Genomic DNA, 12,833 nt, shown 5'->3' on the forward strand with positions numbered 1-12,833 from the left:
TTACCGGTTTGGGTTAAGTATTCGGAAAATGCTCATAGTCAACCGGCTGAAAAGTGACGCCGCGTCCGCTGCCTTCTCTTCCTAACACGCGTCCCTATGGGTCACGCACGTCTCCACCTTTTTCCGATTCCCGAAACAATGCCTCAACCACATCATATTACCCACAACTTTCCTCTTCCTCTCGCATCTCTCCTCCCGGATCGGACGAGGCGCTGGCAACTGCCCACCTAGCCGCCTCCACTGCTCACACCGGGCAACCGGCGACCCGGACGCACACATTGGTGTTGGAGGCTTCTTCCCTCCTGCACCTAGATTTGATTGCCGGCCGGCGTCACAGACGTGTATGAGATCCCCACGGCCCTGTCGTCCCGCGTCGCCCGCCTCTACGAGGCATGCCTCCATTGGAGCCTCCTTCGCCGTCACACAACAGTTCCTGCAACATTATCTTTGTTGCAAAAAAGAAACTGCATAAATTTTCTACAACCTGACCTTTTGTTGCAAAGAAAATATGTTGATGTTTCTGCAAGACTGCAACATGATTTGTGTCATAAAAAATTTTTACAACAGAACCTCTATTGCAAATGTTTCCGCAGCAAAATCTCTATTGCGAAGGATTCTCAACATTGCAGAAACAGAGGACGACCCTCGGTCAGTAGATTGAGTCCGATCTGACGGCTCGCGAGGCGGCGGATCTTTTAAAAGATGGAAAACTCTTGGCTTCCGCCGGCTGATTTATGGAAAGAAATCAGTCGTGTTGCCTGGGGGCCACGCGTCCTGGCGAGGACCATCCACCGCTCCATAGCCGCTTGCTTCCAACCTCTCGTCAGCACTCTGTCTTCTACCTTTTCTCCTTTATTTCATCTACATATCCGCCCAAACACGGAACTCTCCGTCAACATCACCATGCGACACCCAGACTGCTGCAACGGAGGCGTGAGGCACGGGGCAGCCGGATCACTGCCATAGCCCGTGTGCTCCATCCTCGGATACATCAGGCGAGCCGGGGGGTGCTACACTACAAGCCCGTTGTTGCAGGCATGTGTGCCCCGTTTCTATGACGACGGCGGTGTTAGGAGGCCGGTCTTGTGAGCTCACTAGGATTGCAACATTGCCGGTGTTGCAGAAACATAGTCGGTGTTGCAGAAATATAGCTGCTTCAACAACATCCCTCATGCTTCAACAACAACGCACAACGGCAACACTGTGTCGGGATGTTTCTGAAACATGGCCTATGTTGCAGAAAGTCCATGAGCCTAGGGAAAAAATAATTCCACAACACTAACTTTGTTGCAATATTTTCCGCAACATGAGTTGTGTTGTAAAAGTTTCTGCAACACTACCCTTGTTGCAATGATGAGGACAAGCTAGATCGCAGGATGACGCCATATCTAATGGTTGTCGAGGCGGCAGATCTTTTAGAAAGATCCGCCGGCCGACGCGTAGCACAACCCTAAGTATTCCTGACTCTTGTTAAGTCAATACGAGTCCTAAAGCTGTAATATAGCGTAGATACGTACGTATATGTACTACGTCGCTACACGCTCAAACTTGCGAAGGTCTTCAGGAGAGCTGCTCCTTCCCATGCCGTCTTCCGGCGGCTCTCCTCCGCCGGCGACCTTTTGGTCGTCGGTGGTGAGGGGGGTCACCGGATCCCGCGCTTGTGGATAGTTTTAACTTTAGGTTTTAGGGCCCAAGAAGCTTAGGGTTTTGTATCGTTCGACGTCTTGGCTTCGGCGGCGGCGACGGCGATGCTAAATAAAGAAGCTCTGGATTCTTCTCCGGCAAGGCAATCGTCTCTATTGTCGGTGAAGGACCTGGAAACCAGCTCAAGCGGGGATGTCGTGGCGGAGGCGGCATCCTTGTGGTGGACATGTGTCCTCGTGCTCCGTCGTTGCGACGGCGTTTGCTCCAACGTCGGCGCGGAGCTTGGAAGGTAGTCGAGGAGCGGATGCAGATTGTGGTCTGCATCGATGACATCTGGAAGATGGAACGTGTGTTGGGCTCGTGGTTCATGGATTGCACTATGGTTTCCTCCTTTGACGTCTTAGTCATGTGAGGGTGCCGAGTTCGATGGCGTGTCCGGGGTGTTGCCCCAGTATGATTCGTTCAACGATAATGGTTTCGTCTTTGGCAAGCCACCTTGGAGGTCCGCAAAGCTGCAAACAGGGGATTCCATCCAATGAATATAAAGCGGATATATACCTCCGGTGTAGCCGAGGCAAGCGAAATTGAACGGTTCGACGAGATGGTATTGTTCCTCCGACGAACTCGACGGCGACATTGTACCTTCCATAAAAAAAATAATTTGGACGGGCTTTGATGGAGCTTATTGTCCAAGGACCCAATCTGATGGAGATTCCGGCCGAGGACCGCTCCTTCTTATAGCAAGCAACTCAAATCCGGGTCGGGCACTCCATTGCTTGGTGTTGGACAAGGACACGGCCTCCGATTGTCCATCGAAATCATGACACAGGAGCAGCTCGTTGGAGATTGAGAAGGATACGACCGAGGAGGCCGGAGAGGATTGGCGGCGGCGGACAGGTCACAGCGAAGCGCGCCTGCGGCCGACGTACCCACCAGAAAATGTTCCCCCTTCTGTCCCCCATCAAGCGCAGCAAGGATGGCCGTCCGGCGACAAGGGCACCGCCCGTGAACCTCTCCTGCTCCGCTGGCACTGCCCCTGAACCTTTCCTGCTCCGCTACGCCGCGCCTGAACCTCTCCTACTCCGCTGCGGTTGGATAGGAAGCGGGAGACGGTTGTAGCCGTCCGGCGACAAGGGCTCGGCCAACTTCTCCTGCTCCGCCGCGCCTCCCCTTCTGCTGCTACTCCTCCCGCACCTCACCTTCTCTTGTCCGTTGCATCTGGAAAGGAAGAGAGAGCGTTTGGATAAAACGTAGTTTTTTTAACGAACCGTCATTAATAAAAGAAGGACAGCGAGTTGTATTACTGAAAAACATAGGGGGGTTTAGCAAAAAGTGCGACAACGGTGAGCGGGCATAAGCGATAATCGCTTTATTATTACAAAAAGATATTCTTTTAGGCTTAAACGGGCTGCAACTGTGCAGCCATTTTACACTGTTAGTTTTTCCTCTTCTAGAATATTCACCGCGCCAGGTAAATTATAATCATGTGTTCTAAACAATATAAATACAAATAAAATAAAATAAATTATAAAAAATATTCAAGTATAAATTTAAAGAACATACATATAATTAAATTACAAAATTATTCACATAATAATTTGCATATTTAAAAAATGGTAATGAAATTTTAATTTCTCTATATTTAAATAAATCCTCATGTAAGTTTAAATATGTTCATGGTTTTAATTAATTAATCATGTGGTGTATAAATGTGTTCAAGCTTTGAGAATATGTTTGTTTTAAAATGTGTTCATTTGTTTTAATAAAGTTTGTGTGTGTTTCTAAAAAACTATATATATCTATATAATAAAAATAAATAAATATGTTTTCCGAATAATATGTGATTCTTTTAAAATAAAACTAGGTATAAGTTATTTTATATATATATATAATAGAATGAGGGATGAAGAATAACTATTCCTCACCTAGGATGACAAATAACGCGACCATATATATAGAGTACGATACCTTACCGTGCGCTCCGGCCACTGTGATGGATCGACCAACCAAGTACATATGCTAATAACTCCGAACCGCGCACTCGTGAAACATCTATCGTAACTACTTACGACCAGATACTAATCAACGTGCTTCGCCAGATCGTGTTCCTCCGCGCGAAAACAATAGTAATGAAGTTACGGTCACCATACGCCTACACCTTTTGATCGTTATTTCATGGTAACTGACCATCATAACATCCTAAAGGAGCCCAGACCAAGCGTTAATTCCTAGCATCAGTAAACGAGGCTTTAGAAAGTAGTAATGCTATTACCATCACTATTATAGCAATAGTAATTGGCTCTTAGTATGTAGTAACGTTATTACAATCACTATTACCACACGTCTGGATTGGAGCGTCTCTAATTTATTTATTGGTAAAATAATTTCTTTCATTATCATCTATTTTATGGCTGACAAATAGTGAGCATGTCATAATTCATTACTATATGTCAGCATGGTTTTACTATGTTTAGAGCCAAGGGATCGAACCATGGATAACTCATTGCCTAGTAAGCCTAGTAAAGAACTTTAGTCGATTACCATCCATACTACTTTCCTATTACTGCCGACCTCAGAATCGGGTTGCAGCGGACCAAGCATGGTAACGAAATTAAATGCATTACTTTTTCTTACAAGCACCATTACCCTCAAAGAGATTAGCGGTGGGAAGGCCTATGCCCCACAATCGACCGGAGCGTACGTTAAGCCATTATGCGCGCACGCTCACAATAGCGCTACCGTGTGTGTGTATATATATATATATAGTCGCGCTATTCGTCACCCTGGGTGAGGAATAGTTATTCTTCACCCTCTCTCTATTTTGACGTCAATGCATCGTATTTTTAGGTTTCGTAAATTTTGTCTTATTTTATACGTAAAAAGAGAACATAACAAAATATATACTCGCCGTAAAAAATATTTATGTTATGTAAAGTTACGAACGTAAAAACATACATAAAACTGAGATATTTTTGGTCTTATAACCTATTTTTTTTATTTTCTTATACCAAATTTTATTTAGTGAATCAATATGAATGTAACTATTTGTATTACAAACGTAATTTGTTTATGAAGCGATCGTAAGATTACCTCGGGTGAAGAATAACTTATTCTGCACCCTGGATGATGAAGTATATTTTTTATGTCTTATAACCTATATATATATAGTGTTACTATTCATCATCCAGGGTGCAGAATAAGTTATTCTTCATCCGAGATAATTTTACGATCATTTTATAATTAAATTACGTTTCGAATTCAAATAGTTATATTCCTATTGATTCACTACGTAAAATTTGACATAAAAAAATTAAAAATATAGGTCATAAGACAAGAAAATTTACAGTTTATGTGTATTTTAGACTATGTATTTATGATTGTAATTTTACATAACATAAAATATTTTTACGGCGATTATATATTTTCTTACGGTCCCTTTTTGCGTCGGAAATAAGACAAAACTTACGGAACGTAAATTTACGATGAATTGATGGTAAAATAGAGTGGGGTGAAGAATAACTATTCCTCATCCAGGATGACGAATAGCGCGACCATATATATATATATATATATATATATATATATATATATATATATATATATATATATATATATATATATATATATATATATATATAGGAAAATGGTTGTGTACTCCTGGGAGTACGTACTCCCGCTTCTCATATATCACATAGATGAATCTTTTATACCACTTTATTATTTTTAATATACTTCATTAGTAATTATTAGATACCCCAAAATGAGTTCCATGAAAAAATTCATATGAGTCTATATATTTTTAAATGTTTATGTATATACTGATGTATTTGTACGTGAAAAAGGTATATTACAAAAAGTACATCGCAGATGATATTTTTTCAACAAAACTCGTATTGGGGTATCTTAGAATATTTAATCAAGTATATTGAGAATAATAAAGAGATATAATTAATGCGTATATGAGGTATATTGAGAATGCGAGTACATATTCCCAGGAGTACAGAAGAGGAGTCCTATATTCTTCAACCCTCTCCCCCCCCCCCCCCCCGCCTTTATTTTACCATCAATGCACCGTAATTTTACGTTCCGTAAATTGTCTTATTTCCAACGCAAAAAGGGACCGTAAGAAAATATATAATCACCATAAAAATATTTTATGTTATGTAAAATTACAAACCTAAAAATATAGTTTAAAATACACATAAACTGCAACTTTTCTTGTCTTATAACCTATATTTTTATTTTTTTATGTCAAATTTTACGTAGTGAATCAATAGGAATGTAACTATTTGAATTCGAAACGTAATTTAATTATGAAATGATCGTAAGATTACCTCGGGTGAAAAATAACTTATTCTGCACCATAGGATGTTACTATTCATCATCCAGGGTGTAGAATAAGTTATTCTTCACCCAAGGTAATCTTACGTTCGCATAAATAGTTACATGCATATTGATTCAATATGTAAAATTTGGTATAAAAAAATAAAATTATAGGTTATAAGATCAAAAAATTCACATTTTATGGATGTTTTACACTATGTTTTTACATTCGTACATAATATAAAATATTTTTTACGGCGAGTACATATTGTCTTACATTCTCTTTTTATGTATGAAATAAGAAAAAAATTATGAAATGTAAAAATACGGTGTATTGATGTCAAAATAGAGAGGGGGTGAAGAATAACTATTCCTCACCCAGGATGACGAATAGCGTGACCATTTCATAATATATATACTATTCATCACCCAGGGTGCAGAATAAATTATTCTTCACCCGAGGTAATCTTACGATCATTTCATAGTTAAATTATGTTTGCAATTTAAATATTTACATTTCTATTGATTCACTACATAAAATTTGGCATAAGAAAATCAAAATATAGGTCATAAGACAAAAAAATTGCAGTTTATGTGTATTTTACACTATATTTTTATGTTTGTAATTTTAGATAACATAAATTATTTTTTACAACGATTATATATTTTCTTACGATCTCTTTTTACGTCGAAAATAAAACAAAATTTACGAAACGTAAAATTACAAGGCATTGATGGTAAAATAGAGCAGGTGAAGAATAACTATTTTTCACCCAAGGTGACACTATTCGTCACCCTGGGTGAGGAATTCTTATTCCTCACCCCACCCATCCCGCAGGAACACAACACACGGGAAGTAAAATTATGGATACTGGAGGCCGTTCCGTAGTTTAGTACTTACGGCAGCATGTAGTGCAGTGTAATCTTACAGCCTGGAGTGCAATGTAATCTTATGGAGAGGAGGCGTGGAGCACTAAGGGCATGCCCTGTATCTGTATGTAACATAATTTTATGGAAAGAGATTAGTAAATTACCTCTATATATCTGCTATACATGGGCATTGCCGCGTCATAATTGTCTTCTTATCATAGGTTAATTTTAAAAAAAACTTTGTACTCAATTCCTAGGCCGGTAAGAAATTTGGAATCCAAAAGGCAAATAATGTTGGGGAACGTTGCAGAAAACAAAAAAAATTCCTACTCGTTTCACCAAGATCATCTAGGAGTTCATCTAGCAACGAGTCATCAGATGCATCTACATACCTTTGTAGATGGCGCACGGAAGCGTTCAAAAGAACGGTGATGATGTAGTCGTACTCGACGTGATCCAAATCACCGATGACCAAGCGCCGAACGGACGGCACCTCCGCGTTCAACACACGTACGGGACGGGAGACGTCTCCTCCTTCTTGATCCAGCAAGGGGGGAGGAGAGATTGATGAAGATCCAGCAGCACGACGGCGTGGTGGTGGATGCAGGGCGTCACAGAAGCAGAGCTTCGCCAAGACTGCGAGGGAGAGACGTAACCGGGGGGGGGGGGGGGGTGGAGGCGCCAGGGGCTGGTCTCTAATCCCTCCTCTCCCCCCCACTATATATAGGGGTGCCATGGGGGGGCGCCGGCCCTAGTAGATGAGATCTACTAGGGGGGCGGCGGCCAAGGGGAGGATTCCCTCCCCCCCAAGGCACCTAGGGGTGCCTTCCACCACATGGACTCTTCCATGGTGGAACCCTAGGCGCATGGGCCTATAGGGGCTGGCGCCCCAGCCCACTATGGTGGACCCCCGGGACCCTTCCGGTGGTCCCGGTACAATACCGATAACCCCGAAACTTGTCCCGATGCCCGAAACAGCACTTCCTATATATAATTCTTTACCTCCGGACCATTCCGGAACTCCTCGTGATGTCCGGGATCTCATCCGGGACTCCGAACAACATTCGGGTTTCTGCATATACATATCTTCACAACCCTAGCGTCACCGAACCTTAAGTGTGTAGACCCTACGGGTTCGGGAGACAAGCAGACATGACCGAGACGACTCTCCAGTCAATAACCAACAGCGGGATCTGGATACCCATGTTGGCTCCCACATGCTCCACGATGATCTCATCGGATGAACCACGATGTCGAGGATTCAATCAACCCCGTACGCAATTCCCTTTGTCAATCGATATGTTACTTGCCCGAGATTCGATCGTCGGTATCCCAATACCTCGTTCAATCTCGTTAGCGGCAAGTCACTTTACTCATACCGTAATGCATGATCCCGTGACCAGACACTTGGTCACTTTGAGCTCAATATGATGATGCATTACCGAGTGGGCCCAGCGATACCTCTCCGTCATACGGAGTGACAAATCCCAGTCTTGATTCATGTCAACCCAACAGACACTTTCGGAGATACCCGTAGTCTACCTTTATAGTCACCCAGTTACGTTGTGACGTTTGGTATACCCAAAGCACTCCTACGGTATCCGGGAGTTACACGATCTCATGGTCTAAGGAAAAGATACTTTGACATTGGAAAACTCTAGCAAACGAACTATACGATCTTGTGCTATGTTTAGGATTGGGTCTTGTCCATCACATCATTCTCCTAATGATGTGATCTCGTTATCAATGACATCCAATGTCCATAGTCAGGAAACCATGACTATCTGTTGATCAACGAGCTAGTCAACTAGAGGCTTACTAGGGACATGTTGGTGTCTGTTATTCACACATGTATTACGATTTCCGGATAACACAATTATAGCATGAATAAAGACAATTATCATGAACAAGGAAATATAATAATAATGCTTTTATTATTGCCTCTAGGGCATATTTCCAACAAATAAGAGGTTCTAAATTTACTTTTTTTCGAGAAAACTTTCAATCTATTCATCTTCTATCACAGCAGTACAACGAACACTAAAAATAATAAAAATTACATCCAGATCCATAGACCACCTAGCGACGACTAAAATCACTGAAACGTGCCGAAGGTGCGCCGCCGTCATCACCCCTCCCTCGCCGGAGTCGGCCACAACTTGTTGTAGTAGACAGTCGGAAAGTCGTCATGCTAACGCCTCGTAGGACCAACGCACCAGAACAGCAACCATCGCTGATGAAGAATAACGTAGATCGAAAGGATCCAACCTGAAGACACACGAACATAAACGAACCACAACCAGATCCGAGCAAATCCACCGAGGATAGATCCGCCGGAGACACACCTCCACACGCCCACCAACGATGCTAGACGCACCACCGAAATGGGGACTAGACGGGGAGACCTTTATTTCATCTTCAGGGAGCCACCGCCGTCTCGTCTTCCTAAGTAGGACACAAACCCTAACAAATTTTGAAGGAACGACTAACAACGGAGCCCTCCCACCAACCCTTGCCAGGATCCACCATGCCCCCATGGCCCTAAGGCCACCGGAGACGAAGCGGACCTGCGGCGGAGCCGGCGAGAGGCACGAACCCTGGCTTTTCTTGGAGGAGGAGGCGGCGGCTAGAAAGAGGCTTTCCAGCTTACTCAGGTTCTAAATTTACTTTGACGGTAAAGAAACAAGTTCTATTAATTCAGTTGAGAAACACGTCCTACTTGTATTTTATTTTGTGACACGAGAAACACGTTCTACTAATTCAGTTGAGATCCGAACGTAAGAAATTTGGCAGTAGACGTAAACAAGAGTATCTTCAACGTTCCATAATAAAAGAGTATCTTCAACGTGTATGGTCCAGTAACTGAATGTCATGTCAACGTATGACTTACTTGTAAAATGATAGGCAAATGTAATAATTTATGCGGCATATTCCAAACTATTTTGTAATATTATTTCCGTTACACGACAGTGAAGCCTGAAGGCCATCTCATCGATGTCATTTGTGGTTGACTCAATCTGATCTCAATACTCTACCTCATCAGAGGATCAAGGACATAGAAATAGCTGAGCTTTAAAAAAAAGACTCGAACTTAACCCAACTTTGAATTAACAAAGCGACCAGCCGGCTAGAATTACAATAACCACCAACATCTCTAAGAAAACACCAACAAACAAAGAAAAGAAAACTACAAAAGATACAAGGGGTTCAGCAAACCACTCACAAGTTACAACAAAAGCAACAAGCTAAGATAAACAACTAAGGCACATTTCCAGCTTAAAGTAGATGAAGCCCTTCTCGATGAACAAGACAGTAATCAGCAGCAAAAGCAGAGCCTTGGGAACGATGAACAACCAGCAGGAGAGGAAGCGTCCTCGACATCACCATGGGCACAAGAGAAAATTAGTTGTGACCTCATCCATCTCCGGAGGGCACTCCCTGCCCCCTCGCCTTGGCACGGGAGGCAACAATCCATTGGAAGATGGAGACGCTCCCTCGAGACCTAAGGTGAAAACAACCGCTGAGACCAACCGGAATACAAAATGACCATCGCCACTGTGCTAAGCCGAGCTCATGGAGGTAGAAACTTCACCTGTTGAACAACACATCACACTCAAGGACGAGAAAATGCACAGAGGATGCTGCAGACAATAAGCAAAGCAACGGAGATAGCCGAGACAATACTTAGGAGCGACACCTAGTCTACAAGGAGTATCGGGCTCATGCCACCCCCGACACGCCGCAGCAACTAGGGGACCCCTATGCCCTTCCAACAAGACCACGGAAGCAGCACACCGGCCAACCATATAAAAGAAGCAATTGCTAGCTGTAGAGATATTCATCTCACAGTCTGCACAGACAACCATAGCCTTCACCCTCCTCAGTTTATCACAAGAGATAAATTCATTCTCCAAAACATAAAAAATGTTGGCAATATCTCAGAATAATCTCATACATAATCAAGATTCATGCGTGTTGATTTATAAAATGGGCGCAACTAACCTCCAAGTTCCTCATTGCACTGTAATGAAACAAAAAGTACCGAAAATAAAACCCAGCAAAGATTGACGCCCTGAAGAGGATCAGAATTCACCTCTTTGCAATGGAAATAAATCTAACTGGAAATTGGTACTAACCAAGCCGAACAGCATCAAACGAGAAAAAATTGACTACTCTGGATTCAGATAAATAATCAATGTTACTCATGCAGTCGGATGAAGATATAATAGCTGGTTGCTTTTCTCGAAATAATCAATGTTACTCATGTAGAGAACTGTACGTACAGATTTTTTGCTAGCCTAAACTCCAGTCAGTTATTTTTGTTTCAATGCATGTCTCATTTTCCCATTGTTTCAGTAGGCAGTACATTCTATATAGGATCATGTGGTGCCGTTTTCTTGACCGCTGGTAAACTAATACCCATCTCCAAATGGCACGAAAGAAATAGCTTTATTTTCCTCTGATCCTGACTGAGGTGTACCTGAGGTTGTTGTTCATGTCGCAAGCAGGCATCACATGCAGAGCAATCAGAGGACGCACCGGCCTACCATGGCAATTCTTATGCACTTGTCTAACTACTTGAGTTAGCTTCTGAAAATTGTGTGAAAAAGAAAATGATTAATGAAATGCAGTGTTCTCAGCTGTCACTTAGAAGTACATGGGACTGAAACAAGGTGATAACATCAGTTCCATGCTTCAATTGGTTATACGGTGTAAGCCTGAAGAAACTGTATGACATTTGCATTACTCCGACTAGAATCACGACTATTATCAATATTCATACTCTCCCAGCATGAACTTAAAAAACAGTAACACAACCAGAGCTTCCAAAAACATTGCATGTCTAATATAAAACAATAAAAAAAAGTATACCATGCAAACACGAGCGCGCATATACCAGGTATGACATTTCGTCTCATGATCTCTCCATACTACCTATTCGACAGAAATCGAACACCGATTTAGCAATTTGGAAAGAACCAGTTCCCTAAGAGTTGTAACCCTGGTCCTTAATTAATGAAATTCCTTTTCAGGTTGGATACCCCCTTCCCTTATTGCTTCAGAAAAACAGAAAATTTGGGAAGAACACAGACATAAAAGAAGTGTAAATATATTGGAACTGGGATCAGGGTTTCTCACATCCTCCCATGAGCTCCCCACCTGCAACCTTGCGGCTTCCTGTGGATGAGTATTACACACACCAATGACTCGCTCAACTCCACGCACCACACTCAGAAAGGTATCTGAAACACAAAGTTCACCTCAAATGGGGTGCTATATGGCTGTTGCCGCTCTCCACATCTAGGAGATGGCACACGTGCCCCCTCGTCCGTGTCAGCTTCTGCCTACTTCCCAGGATACTTCTTCTCCATCTTCTTCCTAAACTACTGCAGCTTCAGGCAGACAACCCCAAACACTCAATCAGCCTGAAAATCGAAAAAAAATCTTAAAAATAAAAATAGAAAATGTTGGACTCAGTACCTTCTAGCACCACCTCAACACATTTACCGCAGAGCCGCCGCATCCATTCACGGTAGAGCCACCGCGACCACCATATATACGAGGGCCGCCCAACATCGACACCAGCCGTTGAGCACCATGCCGCCCCGCCTGCCCGCCGACCACCGCACTGTTGATCCCATGAGCAGCCCCTCACTGCATCGCCTGATTGGAATAGAACGGGAGGCGGGCCGCCAACACCGAGCAGTATCGACGAGCACCGCTGAAGATTTGCCGCCGAGGACCTCCCGTTAACGTTCGCCGCGCGCTATCCAGACTCCAGAAACCGCTCGTATAGAATAGGATGGGGAACGGGGTATCTCCCAATCCCCACGATCAGCTAACTATCAAGCGAAAAGTAAAATTACAGCGGTCAGGAGGAAAAGTAAAATTACATCGGTGCCAGTAGAAATTTACAGCGGTGCGACGGTGTCTTGGTTCGGTTTAGCCCAACCTCCGTCTAGGTCGATCGACTAGGGTGATGAATTACTTATCCC

At 43.0% G+C, this 12,833-nt stretch overlaps 1 long non-coding RNA gene across 7 annotated transcripts; it reads right to left on the reverse strand.

The window, feature by feature from the left end:
• Positions 1 to 9,922: 9,922 nt before the first annotated feature.
• On the reverse strand, positions 9,923 to 12,833 carry LOC125517440 (uncharacterized). Of its 7 annotated transcripts, XR_007287604.2 has the most exons (4): positions 12,319 to 12,833; positions 11,977 to 12,230; positions 11,318 to 11,427; positions 9,923 to 10,429 (listed from the first exon to the last, which is right to left on the reverse strand). It is a non-coding gene; the product is annotated as an uncharacterized LOC125517440 (long non-coding RNA). The 7 variants fall into 7 exon arrangements; XR_015607719.1 differs by having other exon boundaries at positions 9,923 to 12,015; positions 12,099 to 12,230; XR_007287603.2 differs by having other exon boundaries at positions 9,923 to 11,427.

The sequence above is a fragment of the Triticum urartu genome, chromosome 6A, assembly GCF_056163025.1.
Source record: "Triticum urartu cultivar PI428250 chromosome 6A, HENAU_Tu73, whole genome shotgun sequence".
NCBI classification, from domain to species: domain Eukaryota; kingdom Viridiplantae; phylum Streptophyta; class Magnoliopsida; order Poales; family Poaceae; genus Triticum; species Triticum urartu.